Source organism: Ictidomys tridecemlineatus, assembly GCF_052094955.1.
Source record: "Ictidomys tridecemlineatus isolate mIctTri1 chromosome 1 unlocalized genomic scaffold, mIctTri1.hap1 SUPER_1_unloc_7, whole genome shotgun sequence".
NCBI lineage: Eukaryota > Metazoa > Chordata > Mammalia > Rodentia > Sciuridae > Ictidomys > Ictidomys tridecemlineatus.
Genome location: NW_027520948.1, coordinates 180858 through 208324, shown reverse-complemented (window position 1 = coordinate 208324; position 27467 = coordinate 180858). Strand labels below are relative to the sequence as shown.

The window sequence follows — 27467 nt, the reverse complement described above, 5'->3', positions numbered from 1 at the left end:
ATTCATAATGTTGGAGTATTTATACTCAGGAACATGAAAAAATAATTCTCATAAGGAAAGTTCTCCACCATACTTTTCCATTCCAAGCTCACAGGTCTGGTGTTACAGTAAACTGAGGGGACCTGACTGCACCTGGCTTCTCTGCAGTCCCCTACTCTAGCTGCTGCTCCCCAGGACATGAGTGGTGCTGTCTCATGGTCACACACAATCAGACAGGCACCTGTTCCTGTTCTCACTTGAGCTCTCTTTTCTTCTTCAACAGGTCAGATTAAGGTCCTCATAGCCTCCAGCTGACATTCTCCTAAACTTCAACTTTTAGCTTGTTGTGTTTTTATTTCATATTCAGCACCATGAAGTTAAAGATTACTTTGTCTAAAAATTAATTAGCCTTAGTCTTGTTGACATCTTCTATTATATTTATTTATTTATTTTTATTTTCCATATCTTTGTTTATTAATTTTTATGTGGGTCTGAGGATTGAACTCAGTGCCTCACATGTGCAAGGCAAGCACTCTGCCACAGAGCCACAACCCCAGCCCTATATTTCTTTCTTCACAATATCATAATCATACAAATAGGTACTGACCGAACACACTAAAAGGAAGATTTCTTCTCATAGTTCAACACTTCTGTAACAGCTCAGACCACCTCAATACCAGGTCACCTCCATCATAATCTCCTTAGGGCTCTGTCATCCTGGGTCCTCCTCAGCAACTTGACAAGTTAAACACACTCACCCTTAGTAAAATGACCATCCTTCTGAGCCTTCCTGGGCTCCTCTGGAAATGTGTGTGTGTCCCAGGGTAGATAGTGGGTGGCCAGACACAGGTAGGGTGCAGCTAATTGCACAGTGTGGGTGAAGTTCAAGAGGTCTTACTCAGTCTACCTGCAATCTGTTTCTTGTCACATCCCCCATTTCTCGATGACACAAACCTGAAGCTCAAGCCTGAGCGATGACCTTGTTAACAAAATATCCTGGAACTTACTGACAGAGCCCTTTTCTAATGTGACATAATGGTTTAATTTTACCCATTTACTTTTTACTGGTCTTTAGAGGAGGTTCAAATGCAATCTTTCCCTGGAAACTGCTGAATAATGTTAATTTTCCCCCACTTGATCCCAATCGCCAACTGTGAGACCCCGGAGATCCAGGCCCACTGATTCCTGCGGCCTGCCCTGCGGCTACAGAAGGCGTGGCGCCCCAGGGAAGCCATTAATTAGCAAGCAGGGAGAGGCTCGGCTGCGATCAGGTGGAATCCCACCAGCCAAGCCCGCACTGACCCCCGGGCTGAGTACGGGAGTTTAGACGGGGAAGGAAGCGGTACAGTCCCATCCCCCACAGAGGACACTCCACCAAGGGAATCAGCAGTCAGCATCTTGAACAGCTGATATATCCACCGCCATTCTCCGACAGATCTCAACAACAAAACAGGTGTGTGGCACTCAGCCCATCCCCCATACATCGGGAACTCGCATAAATTCTCTCCTAGGCTTGCCGGGGGAGGGAGAATCAGAGTGAGCCTGCATAAAGACTAGGGGGGAACTAGAGGCACCTGACCTGCAACCCCCCCTACCCACCTGCAGCCAAAAGGAAACCTGTCTAGCTAGAGCTGGGGGAGGGGCAAGCAGGAAAAATCCAAAGGACAGAGTGCCTGGGATCCCAATCGCCAACTGTGAGACCCTGGAGATCCAGGCCCACTGATGCCTGCGGCCTGCCCTGCGGCTACAGAAGGCGTGGCGCCCCAGGGAAGCCATTAATTAGCAAGCAGGGAGAGGCTCGGCTGCGATCAGGTGGAATCCCACCAGCCAAGCCCGCACTGACCCCCGGGCTGAGTACGGGAGTTTAGACGGGGAAGGAAGCGGTACAGTCCCATCCCCCACAGAGGACACTCCACCAAGGGAATCAGCAGTCAGCATCTTGAACAGCTGATATATCCACCACCATTCTCCGACAGATCTCAACAACAAAACAGGTGTGTGGCACTCAGCCCATCCCCCATACATCGGGAACTCGCATAAATTCTCTCCTAGGCTTGCCGGGGGAGGGAGAATCAGAGTGAGCCTGCATAAAGACTAGGGGGGAACTAGAGGCACCTGACCTGCAACCCCCCCTACCCTTCTGCAGCCAAAACGAAACCTGTCTAGCTAGAGCTGGGGGAGGGGCAAGCAGGAAAAATCCAAAGGACAGAGTACCTGGGATCCCAATCGCCAACTGTGGGACCCCGGAGATCCAGGCCCACTGATTCGTGCGGCCTGCCCTGCGGCTACAGAAGGCTAGCAGGAGAAACCAGGAGGCTAGAGGCAAGGCCCTCGAGACTGGGCAGCTGGAAATTGCAGGCCCGCCGGCGACAGTTCACCCACTGCCCGTATAGCTGGGCTGTAGGAGAACACCCGGCCGCAGGTGACCGATCACCCGCCCTCGGCCTGTGATACTGGGCAGCTAGAGACCGCCTGCCTGCCGCGACTGGGAGCTGAAATCAAACAGAGACAGTCCAGTCACACCACCTCATCAGGATACCCAGGCAAGGAACTGGGGCCGGTCATAGCAAAGTAGTGTCGTCACTGGAGCTCGGACTTCGGATCTTCCTTCACAGTGGAATCCACGTCAGCAGGCATAGTTTAACAACACTAAGGAGAGGCATCAGAGTAATACAGAACCAAAACAAATCTATAGAAGAGAGTAGAAACACGACAATCAAATAGAGCTGGAAAGCAACGGGGACAACATGAGAAAACAAGGGAAAAAAGGAGTACAAACAATGCAAGACAACTTAATTCTACAAGAGGACATAGAAACATCAGAAGCAGGGATAGGGAAAGAACTCAAGGCATACCTAACTCAAATGGAAAGGAATATTAGAGAAGACATGAGACAGCAAGTCCAAGCAATAAAAATATATTTTGAAAATGAATTAAACAAACAAATTCAAATGGCAAAGAACGAGCTCTACCAGGAGATAGAGATCTTAAAAAAGAATCAAAATATAATCCTAGAATTGCAGGAGACTATAAACCAAATTAAAAACTCAAACGAGAATATTACAAATAGACTTGATCAAGTAGAAGTCAGAACATCAGATAATGAAGACAAGGTTTATCAACTTGAAAAGAGTATAGTCAACACAGAAAAGATGCTTAAATCCCATGAGCAATCTATTCAAGAGATATGGGATGTCATTAAAAAACCAAATTTGAGAGTCATCGGGATAGAAGAAGGCACAGAGATTCAAACCAAAGGAATGGACAGCATATTAAATGAAATAATTGTAGAAAACTTCCCAGAGATGAAAGATGGAATGGATTGCCAAATCCTGGAAGCCTACAGGACCCCAAACATTCAAAACTATAATAGACCAACTCCAAGACACATAATTATGAAGATAGCCAACATACAGGACAAGGAGAGAATATTAAAAGCTACCAGAGAAAAGAGACAGATTACATTCAGGGGTAAACCAATTAGGTTAACGACTGATTTCTCAGCACAGACTTTGAAAGCGAGAAGATCCTGGAACAATGTATTTCAAACGCTGAAAAATAATGGATTTCAACAAAGAATATTGTATCCAGCAAAATTGAGCTTCAGATTTGACAACGAAATTAAAATCTTTCACGATAAACAAAAGCTAAAAGAATTTGCAGCAAGAAAACCAGCACTGCAAAGCATTCTGAGCAATATACTACAAGAAGAGGAATTGAAAAATAGTGCCCAAAACTAACAACAAGAGGTATCTCAGTAAAGGAGGAGGAAAATAACCAAAAAAGTAAAACTAGCCAAACTAAAATAAATAAATAAAGAAGCATGACTGGAAGTACAAATCATATCTCAATTGTAACTTTAAATGTTAATGGCCTAAACTCACCAATCAAGAGACATAGGCTAGCAACCTGGATCAAAAAAACAAATCCAACAATATGCTGCCTTCAGGAGACTCATATGATAGGAAAAGACATACACAGGCTGAAGGTAAAAGGTTGGGAAAAATCATACCACTCACATGGCCCTCGGAAGCAAGCAGGAGTGGCCATACTCATATCAAATAAAATCAACTTCAAACCTAAGTTAATTAAGAAGGATAAAGAAGGACACTATATACTGTTAAAAGGGACCATCCACCAACAAGACATAACAATTATCAATTTGTATGCACCAAACAATGGAGCTGCAATCTACATAAAACAAACGCTCCTCAAGTTCAAGAGTCAAATAGACCATAACACAATAATTACGGGTGACTTCAACACACCGCTCTCGCCATTAGACAGATCCTCTAGACAAAAGCTGAATAAAGAAACTATAGAACTCAACAGCACAATCAATAACCTAGACCTAACTGACATATATAGAATATACCAACCATCATCAAGTGGATACACGTTCTTCTCAGCAGCACATGGATCCTACTCAAAAATAGACCATATATTATGCCATAAGGCAAATCTTAGTAAATATAAAAGTGTGGAGATAATACCATGCACCATATCTGACCATAATGGAATGAAATTGGAAATCAATGATAAAAAAAGGAAGGAAAAATCCTACACCACATGGAAAATGAACAATATGTTATTGAATGATCAATGGGTTACAGAAGACATAAAGGAAGAGATAAAAAAATTCTTAGAGTCAAATGATAATACAGACACAACATACCGGAATCTATGGGACACAATGAAAGCAGTTTTAAGAGGGAAATTCATATCCTGGAGTTCTTTCATCAAAAAAAGAAAAAACCAACAAATAAATGAACTCACACTACACCTCAAAAACCTAGAAAAGGAAGAACAAAACAACAGCAATTGTAGTAGAAGACAAGAAATAATTAAAATTAGAGCAGAAATAAACGAAATTGAAACAAAAAAAACCATTGAAAAAATTGATAAAACTAAAAGTTGGTTCTTTGAAAAAATAAATAAGATAGACAAGCCCTTAGCTATGCTAACAAAAAGAAGAAGAGAGAGAACACAAATTACTAATATACGGGATGAAAAAGGCAATATCACAACAGACACTACAGAAATACAGAAGATAATTAGAAAGTATTTTGAAACAATATATTCTAATAAAATAGAAGATAGCGAGGATATCGATAAATTTCTTAAGGCATATGATTTGCCCAGATTGAGACAGGAAGACACACACAATTTAAACAGACCAATAACAAAGGAAGAAATAGAAGAAGCCATCCAAAGTCTACCAACCAAGAAAAGCCCTGGACCTGATGGGTATACAGCGGAGTTCTACAAAACCTTCAAAGAAGAACTAATACCAATACTTTTCAAACTATTTCAAGAAATAGAAAAAGAAGGAGCTCTTCCAAATTCATTCTATGAGGCCAACATCACCCTGATCCCAAAACCAGACAAAGACACTTCAAAGAAAGAAAACTACAGACCAATATCTCTAATGAACTTGGATGCAAAAATTCTCAATAAAATTCTGGCGAATCGAATACAAAAACATATCAGAAAACTTGTGCACCATGATCAAGTAGGATTCATCCCTGGGATGCAAGGCTGGTTCAATATACGGAAATCAATACATGCTATTCACCACATCAATAGGCTTAAAGACAAGAACCATATGATCATCTCGATAGATGCAGAAAAAGCATTTGACAAAATACAACATCCCTTTATGTTCAAAACATTAGAAAAACTAGGGATATCAGGAACTTACCTCAACATTGTAAAAGCTATATATGCTAAACCTCAGGCTAGCATCATCCTAAACGGAGAAAAACTGAAGGCATTCCCTCTAAAATCTGGAACAAGACAGGGATGTCCTCTATCACCACTTCTATTCAATTTAGTTCTCGAAGTACTAGCCAGAGCAATTAGACAGACAAAAGAAATTAAAGGCATAAAAATAGAAAAAGAAGAAATTAAATTATCGCTATTTGCAGATGACATGATAATTTACTTAACAGACCCAAAAGGATCTACAAAGAAGCTGCTAGAGTTAATAAATGAATTCAGCAAAGTGGCAGGATATAAAATCAACACGCACAAATCAAAGGCATTCCTGTATATCAGCAACAAAACCTCTGAAATGGAAATAAGGAAAACCACTCCATTCACAATATCCTCAAAGAAAATAAGATACTTGGGAATCAACCTAACAAAAGAGGTGAAAGATTTATACAATGAAAACTACAGAACCTTAAAGAGAGAGATAGAAGAAGATCTCAGAAGATGGAAAAATGTACCCTGTTCATGGATAGGCAGAACTAACATCATCAAAATGGCGATATTACCCAAAGTTCTCTACAGGTTTAATGCGATGCCAATCAGAATCCCAAAGACATTTCTTGTAGAAATAGATAAAGCAATCATGAAATTCATATGGAAAAACAAAAGACCCAGAATAGCAAAAGCAATTCTAAGCAGGAAGTGTGAATCTGGAGGTATAGCGATACCAGAGCTCAAACTGTACTACAAAGCAATAGTAACAAAAACAGCATGGTACTGGTACCAAAACAGGCAGGTGGACCAATGGTACAGAATAGAGGACACAGAGACTAATCCACAAAGTTACAACTATCTTATATTTGATAAAGGGGCTAAAAACATGCAATGGAGGAAGGATAGCATCTTCAACAAATGGTGCTGGGAAAATTGGAAATCCATATGCAACAAAATGAAACTGAATCCCTTTCTCTCGCCAGCCACAAAAGTTAACTCAAAATGGATCAAGGAGCTAGATATAAAAACAGAGACACTGCGTCTGATAGAAGGAAAAGTTGGCTACGATCTACATATTGTGGGGTCGGGCTCCAAATTCCTTAATAGAACGCCAGTAGCCCAAGAGTTAATGACAAGAATAAACAAATGGTACCTACTTAAACTAAAAAGTTTTTTCTCAGCAAGAGAAACAGTAAAAGAGGTAAATAGAGAGCCTACATCCTGGGAACAAATTTTTACCCCTCACACCTCAGACAGAGCCCTAATATCCAGAATGTACAAAGAACTCAAAAAATTAAACAATAAGATAACAAATAATCCAATCAACAAATGGGCCAAGGACCTGAACAGACACTTCTCAGAGGAGGACATACAATCAATCCACAAGCACATGAGAAAATGCTCACCATCTCTAGCAATCAGAGAAATGCAAATCAAAACCACCCTAAGATACCATTTCACTCCTGTAAGATTGGCAGCCATTATGAAGTCAAACAACAATAAGTGTTGGCGAGGATGTGGGGAAAAGGGCACACTTGTTCACTGCTGGTGGGACTGCAAAATGGTGAGGCCAATTTGGAAAGCAGTATGGAGATTCCTGGGAAAGCTGGGAATGGATCCACCATTTGACCCAGCTATTGCCCTTCTTGGACTATTCCCTGAGGACCTTAAAAGAGCACACTATACGGATACGGCCACATCAATGATTATAGCAGCACAATTCACAATAGCTAGACTGTGGAACCAACCTAGATGCCCTTCAATAGATGAGTGGATAAAAAAATTGTGGCAGCTATACACAATGGAGTATTATGCAGCACTAAGAAACGACAAAATCATAGAATTTGCAGGGAAATGGATGGCATTAGAGCAGATTATGCTAAGTGAAGCTAGCCAAGCCCTAAAAAACAAATGTCAAATGTCTTCTTTGATATAAAGAGAGCCACTAAGAATAGAACAGGAAGGAAGAGCATGAGGAAAAGACTAACAGTAAACTAAGACGAATGGGGGGAGAGAAAGGAAGAGAGAAGGGAAAACATATGGAAATGGTAGGAGACCTTCAGTGATACACAAAATAATAAGAGGTTATGAGGGGCAAGGGGGTGGGGGGAAAAAAAGGGGAGAGAATTGAACAACAGCAGAGGAGGTAGAGAGGGATGTTGGGAGGGGAGGGGAGGGGAGGGGGGATAGTAGGGGATAGGAAAGGTAGCAGAATACAACAGTCACTAATATGCCATTATGTAAAAATGTGAGTATGTAACAGAAGTGAGTCTGTATTATGTATCTGGGGAGTTCAAAACCCAATTGAGTCGAATGTATGAAAGATGATATGTCTTGAGCTCTGTAATGTTTTGAACATCCAATAAAAAAAAAAAAATTTTCCCCCACTTTTGTGTAGTATTATAGATCACTCTGTGGAAATTTGTTCATTTGGGACCTTGTATCAGTCATCTTTGTATTTTTTTAGGTGCAAATGCATGCACAGTGGTTAATAAAGCTGGTGGCTTTGTAGACTGACCACGAACCTGAACTGGCTTTCTTTTTGATACTGGTTTACAAAGAAGTATCTCCCAAACAGGCTCTGCCCTTTCTACACTTCCTTAGCACACACAATGCAGGCTGGAGGGAGGTCATGTAAGCCCACTGCCCTGTGCAGTTGAAAGGTAAGATCTCTTTACAGCAGTAATCTGTCAACAAACATTACTGATGACACCAATAGGGCCACATTTGATTCAGATAGTGATGTTTTGGAAAGAAGAAATATATTGGTATTTTTAAGTAATCAGTTTACCATAATAGGAATTATAAAATAATATAATTTGACAAATTTAGAAGGTGATGGCTCATGAGACAAATCCATATGGAAAATCACGCATCTTCTCACTCTTCAATTCTGACTTCCAGGCACTCCAGGGGTCCTTGCTGACCACCCCTACACACTTGTGTCAAATATAAGATGGAAAAATAAACAAGTGTTCAAGATCTGGAAGCTGGCATAGAACTACAGATATATTTTCTTCATTTCTGTTCTCTTTTTCCTACTAAAAAATGTACTTTTTTAGTTTCATAAGAAGAATTTAGTAAATTCTCCAGTAAGTACTTTAAATCACATAAGCTTAATTTATGTCATTTTTGCTTATTGCTTGAACTACAACTTGAACACTTCTCCAAATTTGACTTGATTTTTTCATGGATCAATCTCATGAACCTTCAGATTTTGGATGTGACAGAATATATGCATCACCTCCTAACTTGCATAGATCCTCAGAGTGTTCCTGCAGATCTACAAAATATGATTACTTTATGAACCTGGATTTTTTAAAGTAAGAAATAAGCTTTAGCTTCTATTGTTTGACCTCAATAATGTTAGAGTGTTCAGAACTGCATTGCCTTTAAGGAGTGCAAATGCATATGTAGAATTTGCTGTAAAAACAAGAGTTTGGAACCAAAATAAAGCCATGATCAGGTAGCATGAAGTTCAGAAAAACAAGTATGAGGAAGAGTTATCATATTTTTAATGGCAATTATTTGAAGAAGGGCTGCTGCAAGTACTTCTCTCTGCAAGTAGGGAAGCTGGGATTTTTCCCTTTTGGTAGTTCTCTTGGTAGTGCTTAAAATAAGGAAATGTGTGCTAATTCTCCCACATGGACAGTGGATGGCACAGTGGAACTTCTGTGCTGGACATCATGCTTAGTCACATTGAGAATCCAGTAACACTAAGGAGAAACTGGTGATGCTCACTGTGTGTTTTCATCTCTGCTCTCCTTCACCTCAGTGTGAGTTAGGGGTGTTTATGGTGATCAGTTAACACTGAGGGTGATGGGCCACGCTCACTCACTCTTCAACCTTTAAGTGGGAAACATCTAAGGCTGTCTGCAGTTCAGTATCAAAATTTCTTTTCATTGAGATGAAATACATGTGTCATGAAGTTAAATTTGTAACAGTTTGTGGTTAACAATTCCATATTATTTACCACATGGCAAAACTGTACAACTTTCAACTACCTCTTGTTCCCAAATATCTGTAATTTTTTAAATGAACCATCTAACCCATTGCACATAGTCCCTGTTTATCTTTACTTTGGGAACAACTAAGTATAATCACCATGTTTGAATATATATGTTCTGAATATTTTGTATGACTAGAATTATTAAATATGTGCTATTTTTATAATTTGAATCAGCCTGATGTTTTCAAAGAAAGTCCATATTGTAGAATTTATCACTATTTTATTTCTTGAATGGATGAATTAGGTTCCATTATATGTATATACCAGCATTTTTAAAATAGACCTATTGATGGATGATTTGCCCTTTGTTCTGTTAACCCACTGTAAAATTTGTTGGTGATTTTCTGTAGGTGCTTTATTGCATGCTGGGATTGATACCATATGAATATGGTCTATTCTGGTTTTGGTGTCCTGTGGAATTTTTTGGCTACATTTTTTTGAGAAGGTTTGCCTATATTCTTGTCAGGGATATTGTATTGAAGTCTTCTTTTCTTGTTCTGGCATTTTCTTCATTGTCCTTCGCTACTAATCCCATACCTTATACCTAGTTTAAAGAAAAAAAAAATGTGTGTTAAACAAGCCAAATATACAAAGTACAAAGATCCTGTCTCTACAGACACCAAGAATGATATTCTCCTTGTCTTGAGGCCACAATGTCTGTAAGATTGGAGAACTAAATAAGCAGGCATGTCACTGGATGCACCCAGGGTGTTCACTGGCTAGTAAAAGAGTGCAATGGGGACTACTTCACTGCAATGGAGACAACATTAATTACTATGTCTACAGGGTTATTTGACTTGAAATCCCATGGACTATGAAAGGATGGAAAATGTCCAGGAACAGAAGTCAGTATTTGACTTGACAACTGGTGGATAGATTAACAGATATCCAAAAAGTAACTAAGGTATGTTTTACCTATTATAATTGTAGGTGTACAGACCACACTGTCTGAGTCCCAGGACCCAGAACATAGAAGGAACACTGATTATGATGAGCCACAGAGGTAAGACTACTGAAGGACAGTCAGAGAGTGATAAGAGAGCATCGACCCCCTGTCTCATTCATGATCTTCAGCAGAACCTGGGCCAAGGCTAGCAGCCTCCATGCCTTATGAATATCCCACCTGATATGTGGAGAGCAAGACCTGGCACTGGTGTTCAGAACAATGTAGCTTGTAAAAACAAACAAACAAACAAAAAACAATCTTATGGTGGACTGGTCTTTGTTTTTTTATTTTATTTATTTATAAATTTATATGACCACTTCTAGTATAACCTTTCTGAATATCTGGGGCACGAGTACAAGAATGTAAAAAGTGTTATGAAATAAAATCAAGTCAACTGTCTAGAGATAGCTTAATGTAGAAAGTTTAAGTTTCATGAAGAAAGGGAGACATGGGTGGTCACCTTCTCTTCATGTCTATCTGTGTTCTCCCAGGTGAGGAATCCAAGATAAAAAGCACACCTCTGTTTTTTATATCTATGAAAAGGAATGATTAGGGAATCAGGAAATGAAGTTATAAATAATAATGAATAGTGTTTTAGTCAGTTTCTTTCTTTCTTTCTTTCTTTCTTTCTTTCTTTCTTTCTTTCTTTCTTTCTTTTTTTCTTTTATTTTTGGCTGTGATTAAAGGACTAAACCACACACAATTATAGAGGAGGAAAAGTTTATTTGAGGGCTCACAGTTCAGAGCTTTTAGCCTATATAAGGCCAGGTTCATTCCTCAGGGCCCCAGATGAGGCTAAACATGGTGTGAGAGTGTGGTGAAGGGAAGAAGCTCACATCACAGTGATAAGGAGGCAGAGAGAGACTCCACTCTCCACATACAAATATAGACACCAAATCCATGCTCTAATTCCCATCTCCTCCAAAAGCCACACCCCACCACTTCTGTTACCACTCAGTTAATCCTCATCAGAGGATTAAATCACTGATTGGGTTAAGACTCTTACAACCCAATCAGTGCTACTTGAAAACTTCTTACATTGTCTCACAACTTAGCTCTCAGAGGACACAACATTCAAACCATAACAAATGGGCATCGGCTTCTTGGAGCCTCTAGGAGTCCAGTGGTCACAGTACTGACCACCCTGCAGGCCACGGAGGGAAAGGAGCACTATATCTTGCAGTGGACTCCTGCTTGATCTTGGCCTTGGTCTTTCATTTACTATTGTAACTATTTTTCCTCCCAAATGTCACAAGCCAAAGAAGTGAGCCCCATTTTCCATGATAGAGCCATCTGCAGACTTCTGATCACATGACACTCATCAAGCTCATCCATAGTGCACAGGCCAAGGTGGGCATATGATGTGGGGGCCTGGCCCTCCTATGTAGATGGCTTTTATGGAAGTGAGAACCCTATTCTCAGGGCTGGAGCAAATCCAGTTGTCCTGTAGGCTGCTTTAATGGAGGGATGCAATGAGTCCTGAGTTTTACCAAGCACAGTGTGAAAACAAGGTTTTCTAGATTACAGGCTGGAGCAATACTGATCACTGCAGCTAAAAGCAGCCTGTCTGCTCCAGGCACACTCCTGTGCATGATCAGACTCATGTTCTCCATGTACCACAGTCCTGCTCAGTGGTCAGTGGACAATGCTGTTGAGCCTAAAGTGATCTCCTGGCTGCTCACTCAATAGTTTTCATTTGAACTTATAATTTCGCACCCTTTCACATGCAGAGGAGCACAGAAACAAAACAAATTTTACTCTGATTTTTAATCATTTTATATGTGACTGTGAGAAAATATATTATTGTCAAAATGTGTAAAGCTATTTACTTAACTCAGCATGTTCACTGACATATTGTGTAACTTTTAAATATATTACTGCCTTATCATTTTCTATAGCTGAACCTAGTGTTATTTTATGAAGGATAGATATAAAAGTCTAAATCACATAATTATTATGGTAAATATTTCTATACTTGGTCTTAATGATTTGATACTAGGATATTAGTGTAACATGAAAAGCTCAGATATGAAGAGCTTTATCCAATTATGAACTATAACCAGTAAAATAAGGATGATGCTGAAGCACATCTTTAGCATTTCCCTGAGAATAACTGTCTTGGCATAACTCTCCTTACAGCTTCCTTTACCTGTTTATTCCTGAGACTGTAGATGAGAGGATTCAGGAAGGGAGGAATGATTGTGTAAAAGGTAGAGATAACCAGGTCCTGGAGGGTGTCAGAGGTTGCTGGGGACCTCAGGTACACACCTGTGATGGAACTGAGAAAGAGGGACACCACAAGAATGTTACGGGTGCAGGTGGAGTAGGCCTTCCATGGGGCTCTGGTGGGAATTTCAGCCCAGCATAAAATATGCAAATGTATGACATGATTCTTATAGCAAAGCAGCCACCACCAACTATTGCAATAGACACAAGAAGAAGGACCATGTTGCTGGTGGTATTGAAACAGGAGAGTCTCAGCAAAGAGGGGCCATCACAGAAGAACTGAAGGACCACGTTTGACTGGCAGAAGGACAGCCAGAATATGTTCCAAGTGTGCAAGCCTGCATACAGCAGACAATTGAGTAGAAAAGCCAGGGTCATGTAAACACAAAACTGAGGGTTCATTATGAGGGGGTAATATAGGGGCTGGCAGATGCCCATATAGCAGTCCCAGGCCATGATGGTGAGAAACAGAAGTTCAACACATGTACAGAAAATGACCAGGTAAATCTATGTTGCACAGCCAGCCACTGAAATGGCTCTGATGCCCTTGAGAGAGTTAACATAGGCATTGGGGACAGTGATGGAAATGGTTTCCCTAACAAGGTACCCAGGTAGGTCAGTGGGAATACTGTGAAATAGAGAAAACTCAGATTATAGATATTAGGGGAGCCCAGTGGGAGAAACTCAGTAACCATGGTGAAATTGGACATAGAGTGGAAATTATGGTTGTCTGAGAAGATAAACAGATAACAGAGAGAAAGCAAAAATATGATTAGTGCAAGTGGATGGGCCTGGGTCTGTTGCTCAGTGGTAGAGCAGTTGAATAGTATGTGTGAGCCACTGGGATTGATTCTTAGCACTGCATATAAATAAAAAAATAAATACAATATAAATGTTTTTACACAACTGAAACATATTTGAAAAATAATACAGTTAGTTTACACATTCATGTCCAATGTGTTTTCTTGTACTTTTTAGTATTTTCCTTGCAGAAAAAGGACACTCTTGGTTTTTTGATATCTTTAATCATTTCTGAGCAGAGTACACTTCCCAGTGTAGGTGTGGAGGTGTGCATCCCAGGGTCTGGGTCTGACCTGTAGGGCTTGTCCTCAGCTCCTCATCAGGCCTGCCTGACCTCCTGAGATTCCATGCAGAGGACTTCCAGGGTGGCCCATCTCCTCTTCCCTATGACCTTGTGTGTCACCATGCATTCCTTTTGTTCTTCATTTTTATCACCTTCATTTTATTTCATTAATGTAATTATCCAAATTATTCATAATGTTGAAGTATTTATTCTCATGAACATAAAAAAAAATTATCATGAGTTAAGTTCTCCACAACACTTTCCCATTCAAACCTCACAGGTCTGGTGTTACAGTAAACTGAGGTGTCCTAACTACACATGGTTACTCTCCCGCTGCTTCCCAGGACATGAGCGGTGCTGTCTCATGGTCACACACCATCAAACAGGCACCTGTTCCTGTTCCCACTGGTGCTCTCTTTTCTTCTTCAAGAGATCAGAGTAAGATATTCATACCTACAGCTGACATTCTCCTAAACTTCTATTTTTACTCTGTTGTGTTTATATTTCATGTTCAGCACTGAAAGAAAGAACAAGGCTCATTGTCAGAGAAAATGCCCATTTATTGAGGATCAGCTCTCCATATTTATAGAGCCGGGGGTGGTTTAACAGTTATGACAGATTCATGGCTGAAGGGTTTTACAATTGACCTGGGTGCTTTCTGATTGGGGGATAAGGATCATATGTGTCAGCAGGGCTAGTTTGATTGATGAGTAAAAATCATGCAAGCCAGCAGGGCTAGTCTAATTGGTGGGTAAATATCATGTGAGCCAGAAGGGTTAGTCTGATTAGTGAATAATGATTATGTGAACCAGCAGGGCTTGTCTGATTGGTGGGTAAGGATCATGCGAGCAAGCAGCACTCACCGTTAGATAGCAGGATCATGATAGCAGGGCTCACCATTGGATGGCTCTTCTTGGGGGATGGGGAAGTTAGTCTTTTGAGCTGGGGCAACTCCTAGAAAGCACCATGAAGTTAAAGATTCCTTTGCCTAAAATTTAAATTGCTTTAGTCTTCTTGACATCTTCTATTGTGTTTCTTTCTTTCTTTTTAATTTCAATATCTTCGTTTTGTTTATTCATTTTCATGTGTTGCTGAGATTGAACCCAGTGCCTCACATATGTGAGGCAAACACACTTCCACAGAGTTACAACCACAGCCCTATATTTTTTCTTCACACTTTCATAATCATACAAAAAGATACTGACTGAATACACTAAAAGGAAAATTTTTTCATAGTTGAATACTTCCATAACAGCTCAGACCACTTCAATCCGAGGTTACCTCCATCATAATATCCTGAGGCCTCTGTCATCCTGGGTCCTATTTAGTCTCCTCTTTAGGGGCTAGGGATGTGGCTCAAGTGGTAGCGTGCTTGCCTGGCATATGTGCACCCCAGGTTCCATCTTCAGCACCACATAAAAACAAAGAAGTTGTGTCCGCAGAAAAAAAAATATTAAAAAACTCTCTCTCTCTCTCTCTCTCTCTCTCTCTCTCTCTCTCTCTCTGTCTCTCACGCTCTCTTTAAAAAAATTTAACCTTTAGATTTGATGAAGAAATAAAAACATTTCATGATAAACAAAAGTTAGAAGAATTTTTTAGCTAGGCAATTGGCATTATAATACATATTTGGAAACATATTCCATGAAGAGGAAACAAACAAAAAAAAAAAAACAATGAAATCAGCAGAGGGAGGTAGTACCCTAAAAAAAACTAATCAAAAAAGAAAATCAAGTCAAGTTAAATAACAAAAGTAAATAAATATGACTGGACATGCAAAACATGTCTCAATAATAACCCTGAATATCAATGGCCTAAACTCATATATCAAATAACATAAGCCAGCAGATTGGATTAAAAAATCAACAATATGTTGCCTCCAGGAGACTCATCTGTTAGTAAAAGACACACACAGACTGATAATGAAAGGTTGGGAAAAATCATTCCACTCACATGGACTGTGGAAGTAAGCAGGGGTTTTGATCCTCATGTCAGTAAAGTAGACTTCAAGCCAAAGTTAATCAAAAGGGAAAAAGATGGAAATTATATACTGTTCAAGGGAACCATACCAACAAGCCATAACAAACATAAATATATATTCCCCAAACAATTGAGCAGCTATGTTCATCAAATTTTTCTCATGTTCAAGAGTTAAATTGACCAAAACATAATAATCTTGGATGACTTTAACACACCTCTCTCACACCTGGATAGATCTTCCAAACAAAAATTGAATAAAAAAGAACTATATATCTCAACAATGCAATTAATAACTTTGACTTAACTGACATATATAGAATATAACAACCAGCATCAAGTGGCTACACCTTCTTTTCAGCAGCACATGGATCCTTCTCTAAAATAGACCATATAAATTGCCACAGAGCAACTCTTAGCAAATACAAAAGAGTAGAGATACTACCCTGCATTTCATCAGATCATAATAAAATGAAATTTGAAATCAATGACAAAATAAAAAATAAAAATTACTCCAACACCTGGAGACTGAACAATATGTTACTGAATGAACAATGGGTTTCAGAAGATATCAAGGAGGAAATTGAAAAATTCCTAGAGGTAAATGAGAACATAGACACAACATATTGAAATCTCTGGGAAACTATGAAAGTGGTCCTAAGAGGAAAGTTCATTGCATGGAGTTCATTACTTAAATGAAGAAAAAGTCAAAAAATGAATGACCTCACACTACATGTGAAAGCTCTAGAAAAAGAAGAACAAATCAACACCAACAGCAGTAGAAGACAAGAAATAATCAAAATTAGAGGTGACATTGAAGCAAAAGAAACAACTGCAAAATCTGACAAAACAAAAATTGGTTCTTTGAAAAATTTAAAAAAAATGACAGATACTTAGCCATGCTAATAAGGAAAAGGAGAGAGAAAAATCAAATTATCAGCATATTTGATAAAAAAGTACTATCACAAGAGATACTACAAAAATACAGAGGATAATTAGAAATTATAAAGTAGAGGATATTGAAGGCATTGACAAATTCGTAAGTCATACAATTTTCCCAGGATGAAGTAGGATGATATATACAATTTGAACAGACCAATATCAAGTGATGAAATGGAAGACACCATCAGAAGTCTACTACCAAACAAGAAAAGCTCAGGACTGGATGGATACAAATCCAAATTCTACAAGATCTTTAAAGAAGAAGTAATATCAATAGTCTTCAATTTATTTCAGTAAATAGAAAAAGAGAGAGCACTCCCAAACTTATTCTATGAGGTCAATATCATCCTGAAAAACAGGCAGAGACACATCAAAGAAAGAAAACTTCAGACCAATATCTCTAATGAACATAGATACAAAATCTCTCAGTAAAATTCTGGCAAATAAAATACAAAAACATATCAAAAAGATAGTGCACCAAAATCAAGTGGGATTCATCCCAGAGATGTAAGGTTGGTTCAACATATGAAAATCAATAAATGTAATTCATCACATCAATAGACTTAAAGACAAAAATCATGTTATCATCTCAATAGATGCAGAAAAAGCATTTAACAAAATACACCTTCTTCATGTTCAAAACACCAGGAAAACTAGGGATAACAGGAACATATCTCAACATCATAAAGGCTATCAACACTAAGCCCCAGCCAACATCATCCTAAATGGAGGAAATTTAAGGCATTCCCTCTAAAACTGGAACAAGACAGGGATGCCCTCTTTCACCAATTCTATTTAACATTGTTTTTGAAGCACTGGCCAGACCAATTAGACAGATGAAAGAAATTAAAGAGATACATGGGAAAACAAAAACTCAAATTGGCACTATTGGCTGACAATATGATTCTATACATAGAAGATCCAAAAAGCTCCACCAGAAAATTTCTAGAACTATTAAATGAATTCAGAAAAGTAGCAGTATATAAAATCAACACTCATAAATCAAAGGAATTTCTGTATATCCGTGACAAATCCTCTGAGAAGGTAATGAGAAAAACTACCCCATACATGATAACCTCAAAAAGAAAAAAAAAAAACAGATACTTGGGAGTCAACTTAATGGAAAAGGTGAAAGAACTGTACAATGAAAACTACAGAACCCTAAATAGAGCAATCAAAGAAGATCTTAAAATATGGAAACATCTAACTTGCTCTTGGATAGGCAGAATTAATATCAAAATAACCATACTACCAAAAGCACTATACAGATTTAATGAAATTCCAATCAAAATCCCAATGGTATTCCTCATAAAAATTTAAAAAACATTCATGAAATTAATCTGAAATAAAGAGACCCAGAATAGCTAAAGCAATCCTTAGAAGGAAGAGTGAAGAAGGTGGCATCACTTTACTAGAACTTAAATTTAAACAATAGTAACAAAAAACAGCATGGTATTGGCACCAAAAGAGACTGGTAGAACAATGGTACAAAATAGAGGACATAGAGAATAACCCACAAAATTACAATTATGTTAGACAAAGGTACCAAAACCATGCATTGAAGAAAAGATAGCCGCTTCAAATAATGGTGCTGGGAAAACTGGAAATTCATACACAACAAAATGAAACTAAACTTCTATCTCTCACCGTGCAGAAAACTTCAACTCAAAGTGGATCAGGACCTAGGAATTAAACCAGAGACCCTGAGCCTAATAGAAGAAAAAGTAGGCCCTAATCTTCATCACGTGGGATTAGGCTCCAACTTCCTTAATAAGATTCCTATAGTGCAAGAATTACAACTAAGAATCAATAAATGGGATGGATTCAAAATGAAGAGTTTCTTCTCAGTAAAAGAAACAATCTGTGAGGTGAATAGAGAGCCTACATCTTGGGAGCAAATTTTTACCCCTCATACATCACATAGAGGACTAATCTCTAGGGCATTAAAGAACTCAAAAAGCTAAACACCAAAATTGAAATAATCCAATCAATATTTAGGCCAAGGACCTGAACAGCCACTTCTCAGAAGAGGATATACAATCAATGAACACATTTATGAAAAATGTTCATCACTGCTAGCAATTATAGAAAAGCAAATAAAAACTACTCTAAGATTTCATCTCTCTCCTTTAAGAATGCAAACTACTATGAAGACAAACAACAATAAGAGTTGGCAAGGATGTGAGGAAAATGCACACTCATACATGGATGGTGGGACTGAAAATTGGTGCAGCCAATATGGAAAGCAGTATGGAGATTCCTTGGAAAACTTGGAATGGAACCACCATTTGACCCAGCTATCCTTCTTTTCAGTCTATACCCAAAGGACTTAAAAATAGCATACTGCAGTGAAACAGCCACATCAAAGTTTATAGCAGCACAATTCACAATAGCAAAACTGTGGAACCAGGCTAGATGCCCTTCAGTAGATTAAGGTATTTTTAAAAAAAACTGGCATGTACACACAATGGAATATAACTCAGCAGTAAACGAGAATAAAATTATGGCATTTGCAAGTAAATGGATGGCATTGGAGAAGATAATGCTAAGTGAAGTTAGCCAATCCCAAAAAACAAATGCGGAATGTTTTCTCTGACATAAGGATACTGACTCATAGTGGGTAGGGAGGGAGAGCATGAGAGGAATAGATGAACTCTAGATAGGTAAGAGGGATATGAGGGGAAGGGAGGGGGCAGGGGATTAGTAAGGATAGGACAGAGGGATGGGAGGGGAAGGGAGGGAGTAGGATGTTAGCAGATTAGTAAGGATAGGACAGAGGGATGGGAGGGGCAATGTTGGCAGAATGTGAGGGACATCAGTATCCAAAGTACATGTATGAAAACATGAATTGGCGCGAACATACTTTATATACAAGAGATATAAAAAATGTGCTCTATATATGTAATAAGAAAGAAAATGCATTCTGCTGTCATTTATTTAAAAAAATAAAAAAAATTGTGGTCTATATGTGCAGTATAAATTATAATAAATTCTGCTGTCATATATAACAAATTAAAATTAAAAAAATAAATAAATAAAACACTACCAGCAAGGAAAACAATAAAATGACTATCAGAATAAAAGATATAAGTTTACATTACAAATTCAAGAAAAGTGAGGTGAAATATAAGAGTTGGCATGGCCCAGACATATGTGCCAGACAACTATGGTCCATTTCTACATTATTATTAGGAGTAAGTCATTAGCACAACACTACAGGAGTAAGATGTGTGGAAGACAAACCATCAGAAAGCTGACATCAATTCATGGGCATAATCAAAGACTGGCCCCTGTCATGGCCAAAGAATCACAGGCTTCTGTTCCCTGTGGAAAGATATGAATGTTGGGACAAAGGGTGCATTAATCATTGCCCTCTCTTTACTTCACAGAAAGGAGTCCCTTCTTATGCCTGGTCCAGATGGAGAAAAATATTACTGTTAAATTATTTACATTTTGAGAATTGGTGCATGGAGCCTGGTAGAGGGAGTGGATTCCTGTGAAGTGTGTGTAGAGTGCCAGTGAGAGTTCGAGAATAAAACGTTGCTGTTTGAACATACAAAAAAAATTCTTTACATTTTGGCTACAATTTCTTTAGGATTTGATTTTTTATATATTTTATAACTAAATAAATTGAAAAATTATGTATTACAGTGTTTACAAGTAGGTTCTACATTGTTTGGAATAAGAGCAAATTATATCAGAATAAATTATCTCCTAGAGTTTTCTTTGGTGTCAGAATTTGATATAGGTAATTGACATATGAGATGATTCTTTAAAATATATAACCACAAATGATTTCAGCAAATATATTGAATTATATTTAATCATTAAAAGATGCACTGTATAATAGGTCCATGGAAATGATATGGTAAGACACAGAAAAATACCTTATGAAATAACTCAGATTCTAATAATGTAATAGAAAGGTAGACAATGTAACTTGTAAAGCATAAATATGAAAAGTATTGTATCTAATTAAGAACCAAGATCAATGAAATTAGTATGAAGCTGAAATGTTATCTTTATTATTTCGCTGACAATAACTGTCTTTGAATTACTCTCCTCACAGCTTCCTTTACCTGTTTATTTCTGAGACTGTAGATAAGAGGATTCAGGAAGGGAGGAATCATGGTGTAAAAGGCAGAGAGAACCATGTCCTGGAGGGTGTCAGAGGTTGCTGAGGATCTCAGGTACACACCTGAGCCAGAACTGATGAAGATGGACACCATGAGGATGTGAGGGGTGCAGGTGGAGAAGGCCTTCCCTGGGGCTCTGGTGGAAAATTTCAGCACAGCAGCAAATATGCGAATGTATGACATGGCAATAAAAAGGAAGCAGCCACCACAAATGACCACAGCAGAGACAAGAAGAAGGACCATGTTGCTGGTGGTGTCAGAAGAGGAGAGCCTCAGCAGAGAGGGGATGTCACAGAAGAACTGGTGTACCACATTTGACTGGCAGAAAGACAGCCAGAATGTGTTCCCAGTGTGCACACCTGCATACAGCAGACCTCTGAGAAGGGAAGCCAGGGTCATGCGGGCACAAAACTGAGGGTTCATGATGAGGGGGTACTGGAGGGGCTGGCAGATAGCCACATAGCGGTCCCAGGGCCATGATAGAGAGAATCAAAATCTCTACATATGCACAAAAAAGGACCAAGAAGATCTGTGTTGCACAACCAGTCACTGAAATGACCCAGTTGATAGTGAGAGAGTTGACAAAGGCATTGGGGACAGTGATGGAAATAAAGCACATGTCCAAAATTGACAGGCTCCTGAGGAAGAAGTACATGGGTGTGTGCAGGTTCTGGTCAACAGTGATGACAGTGACAATGAGAAGGTTGCCTAACAAGGTACCCAGGTAGGTCATTGGGAATACTGTGAAATAGAGAAAACTCAGATTCCAGCCATCAGGAGAGCCCAGGAGGAGAAATTCAGTTACCATGGTGGCATTGGCCACTTGCTGAAAATTCTAGTTGTCTGGGAAGATAAATGGATGAGAGAGGAAGCAAAAAATAATTAATACAATTATTTTACATATTTATGTCCAGATTGTTTTCTTGTATTTTGCATTAGCTTTCCCGACAGAGGAATGGTCACTCTTTTTCTCTGATATTTTTAAACATTTTTAATCATAGTGCAACTCCCAGTGCAGGAGTGGAGGTCTGCAGCCCAGGGTCTTTGTGTGCCATTCAGAGCTTTTCCTCAGCTCCTCATCAGGCCTCCTCTGACCTCCTGAGACTCCCATGCAGAGTACTAGCAAGCATTGGTCACCTTCTTTCCTGTTTGAGACCTGTGTGAGAGTGCGTTCTTTAATGCTCTGTAATTTAGTTACCTCATTGTCTTCCATAAATGAAAATTCACCACTTTTTTGCCGTTGTATACACACTAAATAATTCATAATATAATTTATAAATATTTTTGTAGATATGGTTTCAGAGACTTTATCATCATGAACATAAAAAACTCTTACATGCTCACCAGACTTGTTTCAGCTCCCCCAGGGGCTAGTTTTTTCTCCAGAAGATCAGTGTAAGGAATTTAGAGACTGACATTCTACAAAACTTCTACTTTTTACCTTAATATATTTTTACTCATTGCTCAGCACCATGAAGTTGAAGATTCCTTTGTCTACATAATAATTGTTCCTTTTCTTTTTGACACCTCCCCTTATATACCAATCTTCTTAAAGTTATCATAAATGTACAGAAAGTTACTGACTGCATACCCTAAGAGGAATGTTTTGCTCATAGTTATAACACTCCTGCATCACCTCATACTGGTTTCATCCTTTGTCACCAAAATCATTATCTCCTCAGCCCTCTGCAACCTGAGTCCATCTCAGCACCTTGCCAGGTTAACCACACTCACCCTTGGAAAAGAGACTTACCTGCTTAGCCTGCCTGGGCTGCTCTGAAAATGTGTGTGTCCCCCAAGGTCATTGATGGGTGGCCAGACTCATGAACTTTACTGTTAATTTCACAGTGTTGGTGAAGTTCAAGAAATCCTACTTAATCTACTGCAATCTTTTGCTAGCCCCATCCCCCATTCCTCCCTGACACAAAACTGAACTCAAACTTCAGTGACCTCCTTGTTCACAGCATATCCTGGATCTTGGTGGCCGAGCCTCTTTTCTACCAAGACATAATTGATTTAGTTTTCCCCATTAATATATACTGCTCTTTAAAGAGGCTGAAATGCAACTTTTCTCCAAATCCCTTTCTTAGCCTCTAATTTTTTTTATACATTTCTGTTAGTGTTAGAAGTTGACATGTTATTTTACTTTTTAGTAGATCTATAAGTACTAGTCACTGGTATAAATTCCTTGATTTTTGAACGTTGTATCATTCATCTATTTATTCTCTTAGTAGCAAGTAAGTGACTTCGTGCATAGTAGTTAATAAAAAATGCAATGTAGTACAATTGACTAACTGCTAACATGAACTAAGATTCTTTATTCCACTAATTTACAAGTGAGTACAGTCTAAATTAGTGGTGCCCATTCTTCACTTCTTTAAGACATACAGTGTGTGTCAATTTGAGATAACATATCCCCACTTCTGTGTAGAAAGAAAGATTTTTTTCAAAGCAGGCAATCTTGACAAATATTTACTAAGGATTTATAATACGGCAAAATCTGCTGCAGATACTGAATTTTAGTAAAAGATTGTTTTTTAAAAAACATTATTTCAGTACTGTGAAGGAAAAAAGAAATTGATACATATATAAAAATTCAAATTAATATGAAAACTTCTGAATGTGATATATGATGAGACTAATAAGAAAATCTGCCAGACTTTTTACCCTTTAACCTGGATTCCAGGAGCTACAGGAGCTCCTGTTGATCACCTCAGGACATCCTGTAATATACAGATGGGACGTCAAGATGGGTGCAAATCTAGAAGGTGCATAGGACTACAGAGACATTTTCTTTCTTTATTATTGTTTTTTACACTAAGCCAAATACTGCCTTTCCTTCTCCAATAGAACTTAGCAAATTCTCCACAAACCAGTTTGAGTTACATTAGTTACTTGATGCCCTCCTTTGTGTGATTTTGCTATGGTTTCAAAAATTCTTCTGAATTTGAATTTCTTTTTTCATGTATCAGTCTTCAAAAACTTCCATTTTTGGAGCACCAATCCAAAGTCATGTATAAATACAATAAATAAATGTACAAAGCACTGCCTAATTTTTACAGAGAGCCTCAAATAATTTCAGTAGATTCTAAAGATAGGATGACTTTTTTGAACCTGGATTTTTAAAATAAAAGTATGGCTTAGATTGCATAGATTGACCTTAATATTTTGGTGTGATTCAATTCTACATTCTCATTTAAGGGGTAAAGATGCTTATAGAGGATTCTCTCATAAAGACAATAAGATGAAGGTATAAATAACAGAAAGCATTGGTAAAATTGAGAGTCAGCACAATGTTTGTGAGGAGAACTAGCATATTTTAACTCCAGGATCATGAAGAGGGACTGCCCACGTGCTTTCTCTGTAACTGGTAAAAGCTGAGAATTTTCTCTTTTTAATTTCTCTTGATAGTGTTTCAAATAATGAAATACATAATGAATAGAGCACTTCAAAACTGCAAATATTACTTGGTTTTGAAGACACAAGAATAAATTATTTTCTAAATTATATCTTCCCTATTAGGAATTATTATTAGTGTTTTTATAAGCCATTAAAAATGCTGAGGCACATATATTCTGAAAATAAAAATATGCTTCCAAATGTTGCACAACATTATTTTTATATTTATTCCACTGGATACACACATCCTCATAGTCATACATAACATATATTTAGTATAAAAACTTAAGAATACAATTGAAAACTTGGGCATAGTGGTGCATGCCTATAACCCCAGGAGCTCAGGAGGCTGAGACAGGAAAATTTCAAATTCCAAGCTAGTCTCAGCAACTTGTCAAGACCCTGTCTCAGAATAAATGTTCAAAAGGGCTTGGAAGTTGATCAATGTTTAAGCAGCCCTGGGTTCAATCCCTGACACCAAACAAACAAACAATAAATAATTGAAAACATATTTTTGTGAACAAAAGAAATAAGATTAATGTTCAAAATATTTCAAAGAATATTGCCTACCACATTAAATATAATTCCCATAGTTATTGACTTAGGTGCATGTGTATCAGATATATAAAATCATTCCTATCTACCTATCTATCCTATACCATGTTTTGCATTTTATTCTTGTTGTCTTAATGTGAATATTTTTATTAGTCTTCTATTGAATTTCTGTGCAGACTACTTTGGGCATTATCCAAGTGTACTAATAGTCAAAGTAGTCTGAAGAAAATAATTTTAAACCAACAAGAAGCAACACAAAGAACTATTACACACTTTACTTCCATATACCATGCAGATGTCCCCAGGTTCCCTGTGTTCCTATTGCAGTGGTCGCAATCACGGCGAACATCATAATGCAGTTATAAGGACTCCCTCTGCTTCCTGTGTTCTTCTCAGAATTCATGAAACTTTTCTTGGGCTACCTGACTCTTTGGATGAAATTGCAATTTGCATAGCAGAATAATGATGAATCTTAGATGCATTTGGACTCCAAATGCCAAGTACTCACTTCTGAGTGTCACCTGTTCTCCATGATGTTGCAGTACCAAATCTCTCCTTGGCTTCTCCCATCCACTGTGTCTGCAGCCAGGGTGGATCTGTCCAGTCAGCCCAGTGCCTTATGGGATGTGGGGAGCTCAGTCACTACTGCTTTATGTGAGCATGGTACTGGGCCAATGGGAGCAGGGCCCCTGGGAGCCCAGAGCTAGGGCTGCAGGACCATCAGGAGGCCTGAGCCCACCACCAGACAGTGGACCTGCAGAGCCCAGGAGAGAGGACCTGGCCACATGCCAGTATGGACAGTGGATGACACATGGGAACTCCTCTGCTGGGCATTGACTCTAGTCGTTATTGAGAAACCAATGACCCTGGGGAGAGAATTATGGTGCTCATTGGGTGTGTTTTCATCTCTGCCCTTCTTCACCTCAGTGTCAGTTACAAGTAGGTATTTGTATGGATTAGTTAACATTAAGTGTGGTGGGCAGCTCTCACTCATTACCAACCTGTAAGAGGGAAACATCTAAAACTACCTCCAGTTCAGCAACAAAAGTTTCTTATCATTAAGATGAAATCCACATGATTTAAAATTAACCTTTGTAACAGTTTATCGTTCTCACATCAGTGTGAGTTACCACACTGCATAATTGTACATTTTCCAGCTACATCTTTTCCAAAATAATTTTTACTTCAAAATGACCAACTAACCCATTACATACATTGTGCATATAATCCCTAATTGCAGTCACTGGAAACTAAATGTATTTTGTATCTTTGAATTTATATATTTGTGAAATTTCATGTAAATAAAGTCACTCAGTATATGAAGTGTATTCTGGCTAAAGTGAGCATAACATCATTGAAATTAGTCCACTTTATAGCATGTATCATTTGATCATTTCTGAAAGATGAAAGAAAAACCATTATTTACATTTGCCAGAAATATTTTAATCAACATATCTATTTGTGGACATATTTTTTAATACTCTAGTATAATTTGACTGATTTGTTTTGTTACCTTATATTTTGTCATATTTGACTTCTCTGGTAAACACTCTACATTCTCTATGATTATGTTTAGAACCTGTTTCGGTGAGCTTTGCATTGCTGTGACAAAAATACCTGAACAAACACAAAAAACAGCCAGGCACTGTGGTGCATGCATATCATCCCAACAGCTCCTGAGGCTGAGGCAGGAGAATTGTGAGTTCAAAGCCAGTCTCAGCAATAGCTAGGCACTTAGAAACTCAGTGAGGCCCTGTCCCTAACTAAAATACAAAATAGGGCTGGGGATATGCCTCAGTGGTTGAATGATCCTCAGTTCAATCCCCAGTACTGCAAGAAGAAAAAAAAATTCCTTAGATTCTCTCAGCCACTTTCCTGATGTCTCTGTGTGAAATGCTTAGCATCTCTTTAGGTGCTGGTATCCATTACAATTACACCTTCCTTGGCCCTAGTTTCTTAAATAATCTTTTCAAATCTCTGATCCAATTTAGTTTTTAACTCTACTACTATAAACTACTGCTTTATTATAATGCAATATATCTCTGGTATTAATATAAATATTCTAAAGTCTTTTAAAACTTAGAAAAGTTTGAATGTTCTGGCATCATAGTCTCAGTCATGAATATTACCATGAAACACACTCTAGAATAAGTTACTACATTTTCTTGGTGGTTGCTAAACTCACATCAAATTTCTAACTACGTGTTGCTCTAAGTCTTTTGTCTTCTGAAGTTTTCTATAAAGCACTGAAAAAACACAATCACAATAAAGAATCTAACAAGTACTCTTAAATATTGTTTCCTTAATGGGTAGGGTTAATATTTCAGAAGAGCTCTCCAATACATATCTTTAACATAATTTATATTACTATAAAAAATCTATTTCTTTGTTCATGACTAATATACAAAGAAAATGTTTTTGCTAAATTCTGCATAAATTTTATACCATTCTCATGCACCTGCAGGGTTTTGTGTTATTTGATACAAGATTTGAGATATCACAAATTCTAAT

At 38.2% G+C, this 27467-nt stretch overlaps 2 pseudogenes; both read right to left on the bottom strand.

The window, feature by feature from the left end:
- Positions 1 to 12732: 12732 nt before the first annotated feature.
- LOC144372213 (olfactory receptor 14C36-like) lies at positions 12733 to 15262 on the bottom strand (annotated as a pseudogene).
- Positions 15263 to 20891: 5629 nt separating this feature from the next.
- LOC144372212 (olfactory receptor 14C36-like) lies at positions 20892 to 26556 on the bottom strand (annotated as a pseudogene).
- Positions 26557 to 27467: the final 911 nt, after the last annotated feature.